The following is a 12,102-nucleotide window of genomic DNA, read 5'->3' as shown; positions in this document are numbered from 1 at the left end:
ACCAATCTCATTCATGAACATTGATGCAAAAATACCCAATAAAATAATGACAAACCAAATCCAAGAATACATCAGAAAAACCATCCATCGTGATTAAGTCAGCTTCATCCCAGAGATTAAGGGGTGGTTCAATATACAAAAAAAAAAAAAAATTGTCAATGTAATCCACCATATAAACAAACTGGAAAAAACTCTTGATCTTCTCATTAGATGCTGAAAAAGCCTTCCACAAAAATACAACATCCCTTCATGATAAAGGCTCTTGGAAAGAGCAGGGATACAAGGAACATACCCAAGCCAACAGCCAATGCCAAACTAAATGAAGAAAAACTCAATGCGATCCCACTGATATGAGGAACAAGACAAGGTTGTCCATTCTTTCCATATTGATTCAGTATCATTCTTGAGGTTCTAGCTAGAGCAATAAGACTACAAAAGGAGGTCAAGAGGATACAAGAAGTCAAACTCTCACTGTTTGCTGATGATATGATATTCTACATAAGTGACCCCCAAAATTCTACCAAGGAATTTCTACAGTTCATAAATACCTGCAGTAATGTAGCAGGATACAAGATTAACTCAAAAACTCAGTAGCCCTCCTGTATACAGATGATAAATGGGCTGAGAAAGAAATCAGAGAAATATCACCATTCACAAATAACATATCTCAGAGTAACTCTAACCAAACAAGTGGAATACCTGTATGAAAAGAACTTTAAATCTTTGAGGAAAGAAATTGAAGAAGATGCAAGAAAATGGAAAGATCGCCCAGGCTCTTGGGTAGGTAGAATTAACATGGTAAAAATGGCAATCTTACCAAAAGCAATCTACAGATTCAATACAATGCCCATCAAAATCCCAGCAAAATTCTTCACAGACCTCAACTTCATATGGAAAAGCAAAAAACCCAGGGTAGCCAAAACAATCCTGTACAATAAAGAAACTTTTGGAGGCATCACAATCCCTAACTTCAGATTCTACTACAGAGCTACAGTACTGAAAACAGCCTGGTATTGGCATAAAAACTGAATCGAAGATACAGATATCAATCCACACGTCTATGAACCTGATTTTTGACAACGAAGCTAAAAATATCAAATGGAAAAAGAAAGCATATTTAATAAATGGTGCTGGTATAACTGGATATCAACATGTAGAAAAATGAAAACAGACCCATATCTATCACCATGCACAAAACTCAAGCCCAAACGAATCAAAGACCTCAACATAAAGCCAATCACACTGAACCTGATAAGAGAAAGTGGGAAGTACACTTGAACACATTGGCACAGGAGACTACTAAATATAACCCGGCAGCATAGACACTGAGAGAAACAGCTAATAAACGAGACCTCCTGAAACTGAAAAGATTCTGTAAAGCAAAGGACACAGTCAACAAGACAAGACGGCAAACTACAGAATGGGAAAAGATCTTCACCAACCCCACATTGGACAGAGGATTGATTTTGAAAATATACAAAGAACTCAAGAAACTTGACATCAAAAGAACAAGCAATCCAATTTAGAAAAAATGGGGTACAAGCCTAAACAAAGAACTCTCAACAGACAAATCTCAAAGGGCTAAAAGACACTTAAGGAAATGCTCAACATCCTTAGTCATCAGAGAAATGCAAATCAAAACAACTCTGAGATTCCATCTTACACCTGTAAGAATGGCCAAGATCAAAAACACTGATGACCACTTATGCTGGAAAGGATGTGGGGTAAAGGGAACACTCCTGCATTGCTGGTGGGAGTGCAAACCGGTTCAGCCCCTTTGGATATCAGTGTGGCGGTTTCTCAGAAAATTAGGAAACAACCTTCCTCAAGACCCACCAATACCACTTTTGGGTATATACCACAAGGACATGTGCTCAGCTATGTTCATAGCAGCATTGTTTGTCATAGCCAGAACCTGGAAATAACCTAAATGCCCCTCGACCAAAGAATGGATAAGGAAATGTGGTACATTTACACAGCAGATAAAATAATGACAGCTTGAAATGTGCGGGAAAGTGGATGGATTCAGAAAACATTATATTGAGTGAGGTAACCCAGACCCAGAAAGGCAAATATCATATGTACTCACTCATAAGTGGTTTTTAGACATAAAGCAAAGACAAAACAGCCTACAATTCACAATCCCAGAGAACCTAGACAGCAATGAGGACCCTAAGAGAGACATACATGGATCTAATCTACATAAGAAGTAGAAAAAACACAAGATCTCCTTAGCAAATTGGGAGTGTGGGAACTATGGAAGAGGGTAGAAGGGTTGTGGCGAGGAAAGGAGGGGAGTGGAGAAAAACGTATAGCTCAATAAAAACAATTAAACAAAACAACAAAACCAAAAATCTTCATAACATCATCTAGACTAGAATTTGACCAGATATCTGAGTACAGTGGCCTAACTATGATGTTATATATAACTCACCATCACAGTTGACTTTTGATTTAAATTTAAATATTATTATTGATCCTAACATCTGTCTGTCTGTCTGTTCCATGCCTATAACAAAAACTGCATTACATAAATATAAAACAAAGATTATCACAATATAATTCTTGAAACCAGGATATGGCTAGGAGGCTTCTATTTCTTTGATAATTTAAGCTACTGTTTTCATGCTTAATTTATATATAATTAGACTAAATACCGGGTCCCAAGATATTAGGAATCAAACCCAAAGACAACAAATGGATTGGAAATTAGAAAAATAGATGCCAAATGCATTGTTTAGGTTTGTATTTTTTCCATCAACTAGAGGTTTCTTAGATTTCTCAAAATTAGTTTCCGGACAATGTGGGCAATTGGGTAAACAAGCAAGAGAAAGCAACAGTTGTCACAGCTTGATAAACCACTCGTGGGACAATGCTGCCATCTGGTGGAACTATGCGGGACTCTGCTCCTCTAGAACAGATTCTTGCTGTACTTTTCACTTGCTGTGATAGCGTTTGGATAATCCTTTCTTAAAGTTATTTTAGTTTGTTTTTGAGACAGTCTTACGTACTCTATGTCAGTTTCAAACGACGACGATGATGATGATGATGCATGTGTGTCATAGAGCACATGTGTAGGTCTGTCTATCTCCTTCCACCTTTGTGTGGGTCCTGGGTATTGAACTCAGGTCACTAAGCTTGCATGGCAAATTCCATTACACACAGCACAACCTCATTATTCCTCAACTATAGTTTCTTAATATGTGTTTTTGCTTAAACAGTGAGATTCTAAAGGTATATTTGACAGGATTTAAAGCCGCATTTTCTAATTTTTTTGAATCTTCTAATTTGATGTTAGACTTGAGGGCTTGAAACCTTTCTTCTCTTAAAAGCCATGACCAGGTAACTTATCATCATCTATCTAACGATCCATCTCTTGATCATCTGTTCAATTGTCTATCACCTATCTATCCCATCCCCATTTATCACTGACTATGCTTAGATTTTCCCAAGGAAAGCACTGAATGCCTGCTGCAGGCAAAGACCCTGAAAGGCCACCTCTTTCCACCTGCCTCGGCTGATTGGGCTTGGGGTGGGCTCTTGGTCCAAGGACAAACAGCTCGCGGGCCAGGGCAATGGCCTGGCAGAAGTTTTGCCTACATGGGGCTCAGAGTGACTCTCATCGTCCTAGTCAGTGACTGTCTTGGGAATGTGTCCCAGAACACACAGAGAATCCCCTTTACTAATCAGAGGAGAAGAGGGTGGGGATGCAGAAGCTGAGAGCAGCTAGGCATTAAGTGGGGACCAGTCTGCAGTCCGTGAATTTGTACTTCTTTTGAAGTGAACAAAGCAACCCCAGGTCTCAAGATGCTTTGGATTCTGCCTGGGTTCTGTGAAACCTGCTGCTAGGCTTCCTTTAGGATTTGGTCACTGGGATGTTTTCTGTTTTCTACATTTCCACACTTTAAATAATACACAATATCTCACCCAGTTCAGTTTATAAGATAGCTTTATCAGTTACCTATTCATTGCAACCATTTTCCATTGTCTTTTGGTAGCTCTAGCATGTTACAGTTTTCAAAGAATTTTACATGTATTGTTTAATAATAGAGGGGCTACTTAGGGACCTATGTATTTCCACAATTACTAATTCAGGAATTTGTAGAAAAATACATCAATGGCCAGAGTCTGGATTCAGTCCCGCTATCAGTCACAGAACTGTCTTTGTTATTTGTAAGGTGTTTCTCCACCTTTATCCAATTTCTTATTTCTTTTTTTATTTTTTATTTATGATGTATACAACATTCAGTCTGTGTGTATGCCTGAAGGCCAGAAGAGGGCACCAGACCTCATCACAGATGGTTGTGAGCCACCATGTGGTTGCTGGGAATTGAATTGGAAGAGCAGGCAATGCTCTTAACCGCTGAGCCATCTCTCCAGCCCCTCCAATTTCTTATTTCTAGATCTGGCCCAGATCTAGATTCTTAGATCTGCTCTCACCATTCTGAAGATCTGCTTCCTGCCGGGTGCTTACCACCTGTTACCTACAGCAGCGGTATGAAGCAGTAGAAATGGAAGCGGGATGAGAGAGTTAAAGCACACTTGCGGACGTGATGGGGCTGGGTGTGACTTTTGGAAACCCCCCAAAACTAGCACATTATAGCAAAGTTTTCTTGAATGGGATGCCTTAGGAGCGGGGACAAAATCAACCTCGGGTTTTATTTTAAATGTCTTGAAATATGTACAAGGTGAGGAATTACAGATAATGTGTCAACCGGACCAGCACTGGATGAGATTGACTCAGGGGGCTTCCTCTGAGATCATAATGGGACTTGGCCTGGCCCATTTGCCCACTGCGTGGCATAACTGAAATAAAAACCAGTTTTGCAAAGAGAAATAATATGAGATGGCCATACGTGGACTGGGAGAGCAAGTCTCAAATCCACATCCCCGAGGGAGGCTTTGGGGTATTTATTTCCTATCCTAAGGGGTGGGGGAGGTGACAGGAGGTTAATTAAGAGGAGAGTAAACCTAGATGTTTCCCCCATCCCACCCCCTGAGGCTTTATCTTCTGTGGCCAAAAGACTGGACAAAAAGTACATCTTGGTATACAGGCTGCCATTCACTAAGTCCCTGAAATGAACCGATAAGGAGGGTCCTCAGCACCAAGGAAGTCTGTAGGCCATGGCTGATTGCGAGTTTGTGAGCATCCACAGGCCTGATAGGCGCTAGGAGAAGGACAGCCAATGGGATTCATTTGCTGAGGACTGGAAACATGTCACTGAAGTATGGTGTCTACTTTGAACCTAGGCAAAAGAGACAGTCATGGAGAGTTCTGTTCAGCATCAACACTAAGAGTTACCACACTACTAGGTAAAGGTTTAGACAGTAAATACTTCAGGTTTTGGGGGTTAATGACCCCTAGTATAGCTGCTAAAATCAACTGTCGAAGAACAAAAATAGAGATAATATTAAAATAAATGGGTGTGGCTGTGTTTCGATAAGAATTTGTTTATAAAAATAGGTGGTTGCCACTAAATGGTGATCTTTGATTGGTCTGAGAGATAGACAGACACATGGCAATGAAGGACAAGATGAGGAAAGTTGTACCAGTCACAAGTCACGATCCTTTGCTCAATTCCAAAATGACTCAGTTTTCAGATCTGGAGCCCACGACTGACGAGGTGGATGAAGGAAGTACTCTGCAACATGACCAACAGACACCTTGATGATTTCCCAGGCTTCACCAAAGGGACTGTGCCGCTTGATTTGATAATAGTGGGAAAGGGGACAATCGGGCGTTTTCAGGACTATTAGAAAAAGAGTCTGAGCTGGCATTGATACTGAGAGCTCTAAAGACATCTTTGACCCCCTACTTAAATGGGGCACATTGAAACAAAGCAAAGAAGGGAGTCCTGGAGAGAGTCTAGCTTACAATGGGCCCATATGGCCTGCTGATCTGTCCAATGGTTATGCTGTGTCTTTGGTCATTATCGGTCCTCCATCAGGATGGGTGTCAGGGCTGGCGGGGCTGGCAGGGCTGGCTATGCTGTGGCTCACACCTGCTCTAGCACTGTGTCTCATTCTAGTCCTACACAAAGCTGGCAGCTTTCTGCTTGACTCAGAGTAAAGGTAGAGAAACATCCCAGAGGTGGAAAGTGCTGTTTCCAGAACGCAAGGCAGTCTACTGGAACAGACTGCCTTCTTTGTGACTGTATTAGAAGACACATCTGTTTGGGGTAGGGGTGGCTATCTCAGAATATTACCACCCAGTCTTGTACTTGTAACTCCCCATAAACAACACAGAGACACCCTCTTCTAGATGCTTCATCGGGTCCACCTTCTGAAGGGCATGTGCCTTTTTAAGGACTCCAGCACACAAGTCTCCTCTGGCTTATCCCGTTCAGTTAGCTTTGTATTGTCTTGGTGGAAAGGACTGGCGTCTTTTGGATTTCTAAGATGTTCTTATTTCTCTAATATTTTAGAAGGTGGAAGAATTAGCACAACTGTAAGGTAAATGGCAAATAAATATTGCATCTTTTTTTCCTGTCCAGAGAGCCTTCTGTGGCACCTTTATACAGGAAATTAAGAAATGGTGCAGAATTCCACATAGCAGAGCAGTCAATCAGGGCATCAGCTTCAAGTGAAGGAGCCATGGTTCATGATCATGGGAACTCCTGGTTGTCATGAATTGCATGCTCTTCTGGAGGTAATCTGGATATAGGCTGTTGGAGCCAGTGCGCAGTCACACTTGAAGCACAAGCTCTGAGATGATCTAAAAGGACAGCACAACTTTTCAGGACCTGCACTTACTACAACGGTGCTGGGTCCCCAGAAGGAAGGATACAAGAAACCCGGTGTGCTTACCCCTTACTGTCATTGCCTGTGGTCCTCTTACTATCATTCCAAAGGATCCAGGGCAAGTGATAGTGACCTACCCAGAATGAAGTTTGGGTCATAACACTGGATAGGTCACCGGCACCTGCCTGTGTGATGTTCTGAGGACAAAGCCGATAGAGGAGAAGGTGAGTGTTGACTGTGGCCCTGAGATCAAATCTGATCACAAGGGATTGCAATTCAGCTGATGACCTCTTCTTTGAGTGGCACTTCAGGAAGAAGAGGGCCCAAGGGCTCTGAAGGTGTTATTCTCTGTGACTGTGTGAAGTAGATTTTTTTTGTGACCCAAAAGGTGGTCACATTAATACCACCTTATAGACCTCCAACAACAGGGGGCCTAACTGACCACATGGCCCAGTGTCTTTGCTCTGAGTCCCTTCACTACTTTTGTGTTGAGACGTGGTTACTGACACCTGAGTTCAGTAGGGACACTGAAGCAAGTTCAGCCCTGAGAGCAGTGTTAGCTATTATACTAGTAGAAGATGAGGTAGAACCAGAGACAAGACCACTGGTTCAAATATTATTAAGAACTTCAAGATGGCAGCTCTAATGCATTAGTCAAATGGAGACCTCATGAAACTTGAGAAGCTGCATTGATATATATATATATGAATATATAATATATATGCTTATTTTATTTTTTAGAAAATATGTGCACTGATGTTTTGCCTACATGTATGTCTGCATGAAGGTGTCAGATTCCCTGGAAGTGGAGTTACAGACATGGGAGAGCTGCCATGTGGTTGCTGGCAATTGAACCTGGGGTCCTCTGGAAGAGCAGTCAATGCTCTTAAGAGCTGAGCCAACTCTTCAACCCTGACAGATTGCATTCCTATTATCCTGGTTTTACTTGGAATATGTGGATCTGACTTCAGCTTTGCCCCATTAGCTGAAGGGATATGTAATTTTCTCCTCCAATTTGTTGATATTGTATATTGCATTGATCAGTTTTGTATGTGAACTCATCTTTGAACTCCAAGAATAAAGCTTACTTAGTAGTTATGGTGCATAACTCTAATAATATGCTTCCCAGTTCATTAATATGCTGGTATTTTATTGAGAATTTTTGTGTCTACTATCATAAACAATGTAATTTATTTTCTACGGTCTTCAGAATGAGTTAAGAAATAGTTATTCCTATTTAGTTTTTTAGGAGAAGTTTGAGAAAACTTGGAGTTAGTTTTTTAAATGGTTGGTAAAATTCATCTGGGAAGCCATTGGGGTGTGGTCTCTCAGCGGCTATTGGCTGAAGGAGGGGAAGGAGCTCCCGCAACACCAGTGCATCTGCAATCAGGAAGGCAAGAAGACTTTTTCTTTGTTTGTTTGTTTTTTTTTTCTTCTTAGAAACAGGGTTTCTCTGCAGTTTTTGGAGCTTCTCCTGGAACTTGCTCTGTAGACCAAGTTGGCCACGAACTCACAGAAATCTGCCTGCCTCTGCCTCCCATGTGCTGGGATTAAAGGCATGCGCCACCACCATGTTCTTCTCGCCAAAAAGGCAAGAGTGAACAGAAGTTTCCGTGGCCTTCTGAAACAGTGCCACCATCTGGGGACATAGTATCTATCTATCTATCTATCTATCTATCTATCTATCTATCTATCTATCTATCATCTATCTACTGTATTTAATTATATATATACTGTAGTAATTTGAGTGTTTGTTCTATATATCCCCTTATGGGGAGGTCACTATGTTGCTCAGGCTACCCTCAAAATTTCTGTTTTTCCTCAGTTTCTCAAGTAATTTGTATCACAGTTACGTGTCATTGTGTGGGCTGTGTTCTCTTTACACCTAGTTAAAGATTTTTCAATTTCAGATCTTTTCTATTTTTTTTAATTTTATCATTTTTCTGTATTGCCTGTTTTTATTTTTCAACTGCTAATTTGGGGGTTTAGTTTGTTTTTTTTTTTAATTACTTGAGTTATGAAGGTGAGTTGTTGATTTTAGTCATTGGTGCTGAAAGGGAGAAGCCATTCAGGGAAGAGCCACACAAACAGAACAGTATCGCAGAGTTCTTTGGGTATCTAGATATTGGATCAGACACTAAGGCTAAGCAGGCCAGCGTCAACCATATCTCTCCAGGACCTTTGAATGCCAGTTTTGATGGACACAGGACTCTTGGTGGACTCATTGAATGTATTGGCTAACTACCTTTGATTTCTAATTTCTGGTGAGAAGCCTAGTAACCTTACTGTGACCCCCTGTATATGGTGAACCATTCCAGCCTTGCTGATGAAGTCGGGCGGCCAGGCCTGTGCGTATATCATGAACTTTTACCTGTTGTGCTTAGAGCTTAGTCTCATATGATGCCATCAGCTACACTGATGAATGTGTAGCCCTCATAACACAATCGTCTCAGAGGTCCCACCTCTTAATACTGCTATCATGGCAATAAAATTCTAGCATGAGCTTTGGAGGGGGCAAACATTCAAATCTCAGTAGTAGCATAATGACACAGTAACAATAAAACCACGCAAACAGCAATCATCAACGGAATACTTTTTCTATGCCAGAGACTGGGTCAGTCAGTTTTAAATATTAACTAGTTTTATTTTACAAGGATCATATGAGGCAGGAACTTAAAAATGACCTGTCTTCTAATACAGTTAATTGAGATCAATTAGTACATTCCCCTTGAGAAAGGTGATATGCCTGAGCCACAGCCCTGCTCTGCAGCTCTCAAAAATGTGGGTCCTCAGCAGAACCCTTTGTGGCTGAAGGGCTCAGGATTTTACTATATTACCTTGCTTGGGTAGATGGTAAATAATGTGTGAACAAAGACCCTGTACTACAAAGCCTTTAGGAGGGCCGGGCAGTGGTGGCGCATGCCTTTAATCCCAGCACTCGGGAGGCCAGCCTGGTCTACAAGAGCTAGTTCCAGGACAGGCTCTAAAAAAGCTGCAGAGAAACCTTGTCTCGAAAAACCAAAAAAAAAAAAAAAAAAAAAAAAAAAGAAAAAAGAAAAAAGAAAAAAAAAGCCTTTAGGAGTCGTTGTTCTTGAATCCCACTGTTCAGTACTCACCCCTTCCCCATTTGGGGCAGAACACCCATCGTGGTAGTCTTGGGACAAGCAGCAAGACCAAGCATGTTCTCTTCCTGCTCAGGTAGCTGTGATGTTAGAGGTTTCTGTACAGTCAGTCAGGTGGACACTTCCTTTGAAGACTGGGCTTCTTGGCTTCTTTTATATTTGTGGCTCTCACTTTTAAGTCATTTGTGGTGATGTTGGCAGTATCCCAGCCTGTTCCCCACAATGATCAATATGGCAATATAAGGGTGCAATAGTGACACTTATATCTTGGGGGTAACCAATAGCTGTCTAATAAGACTTAATAGTCACTCAACTGGAAGGAATTTGTGATTGGTGTTAGTATTCAGACATCTGCACTGGCCTGCCCTTGGGGGTTCTGATAGGCTATGTCCTCAGCTGCAGCCACTTAGAGCACCTCCTGTATAGTCCACTATGTTTCTTTTCAAAAGGGCACCTCCCATCTCTCTTTCTCTCACTTCCTCTCTCTCCTATGTTCCCTTTCCCTTAATAAAAACTCCTCCATGTGAATTCTATTGCATGGCATCTTTCTCTTGTGTACCATTTTTTTTTAAAATTACAACAATTGGTCCTGTGAACCTAGCCAAATAACAATGACCGGTGAAGTTATGAGCTCTAGAGGAAGACCTGTTACTGATACTTTCCTAAAACGGTAGAATTCCCAACTCAATTCCGAATATTTATCCCTATATTCACAGATACATGTAGCTCTCACCGCTCACCAAGGGGTCTTTTTTTTTCCTTTCAGCAGATGGAGACCATCACAGAATGCCACCACTGGTTAAAAGGCCCAAACAAACTCATCAGGGGATCTGCATTCCTAATAGATACATCTGCAACATAACTCCATACATCTAAGGCTCAGGGCACATTGTGAAAGAGGCGGTGGAAAGATTGTGAGTCAGAGGATCAGGATGTGTGCTGTGAGATGGTGTGTTCCACATGTGAAAGGGAGCTGCACCGAAGAAATTTCAACAACATGGTCACCTAAACAACTTTCACACAATGCCAACATTGGTGACATCCCAGTGTGGATGAAGGAAACCTCACAGGCTTTAGCCAAATGAAGAGCTACAGGCATTGGATGCTAAGAAAGGGGGAATCAGTATTCTCTGGGCCTGAGTGCCCCGGGATCCCAAGAGGTCAGTCCTAAACACAAATACACATGAGCAACCCTAAGGGAACTCAGCAGGTGCGTGCGCGTGTGTATCAATAATAAAGAAGAGAGGTCATGGATTTGAGGGTGACATATGGTTAACTGGAGTGGGGAGAAGGTAGAGTGGGAATGATGTAACTATGATGCCAATGTATGACAATCTCAAAAAGAAAATAAATTTTATTTTTTTTTAAGGAGAAAAAAGTAATACCACCAACAAAAGGAAGCTGTTCGGGCTCTTTGATTCTTTTGAACTTCCCCAAGTCAGGTTCCCTTCCCTGGCCACAGCATTTGGGGAAAGCTTCCTAACAACCTCACCTCAACCTAAGGTGTCCATAGCTGATTTCTTGCTTGCTACCAAGAGTGCTGTTTGGGATGGGGCCCTTTGTATTCGTGAGGTACCTGTGTAGACACTAGTGCTTTCTGCCTGGAAAACAACTCCATCTTCCCTGGCACAGATGAGGAAACTGACTGCCCTGTAACTCGATAGCCGTTTTCGTTATTTTACAGGCAGTTTGGTTGTGTGGAAAGCAGCAGTCTGAGAGAGATTGGAACTCTCTTTTAAAGGCCACATGTAAAAAGAGGAATCATACTCTCTGTGTTTCTGTTCACTTCCCTTCTGGTTAGGGCACTTCCTGGTGGTCCGGCAGGACAGACAGTGTGTGCTGCTAGGACCAGAAATTCTCCCCCCCCCCCCCCCCCGCGCCGTTCCCAATCAGTCTCATAGCAGCTGGAGATGCGTCTCTTTGGATGGGTAACTATCACAGCTAGGAAGGTTTACTGGGGCAGAATAAGCCACTTCTCTAGCTACACATTCACCCAAGGAAGCATTCGCTTCAGGGATGAGGGCGGGGCTTGCTTAATGAGCTGCAAGCAGGTGCTTTTAAAGCGGCACACCTGCAGAATCGCTCTGCCTCACCTTTATTCCAGCGTCCTCACTTTTGACTTCCTTTCTCCCATTCTTTATTGCTGCTCATTCCTGCTGCCTGCCCTCCCATCCTAGCACAGGTCCGCATGGTTTGCCAGAGCCCATGTATCTCCTTTTCCCTGAATCTTCTTGAACAG

The sequence above is a fragment of the Arvicola amphibius genome, chromosome 5 (assembly GCF_903992535.2).
Source record: "Arvicola amphibius chromosome 5, mArvAmp1.2, whole genome shotgun sequence".
Taxonomy (NCBI): domain Eukaryota; kingdom Metazoa; phylum Chordata; class Mammalia; order Rodentia; family Cricetidae; genus Arvicola; species Arvicola amphibius.
Note: the sequence above shows the minus strand (reverse complement) of the source record.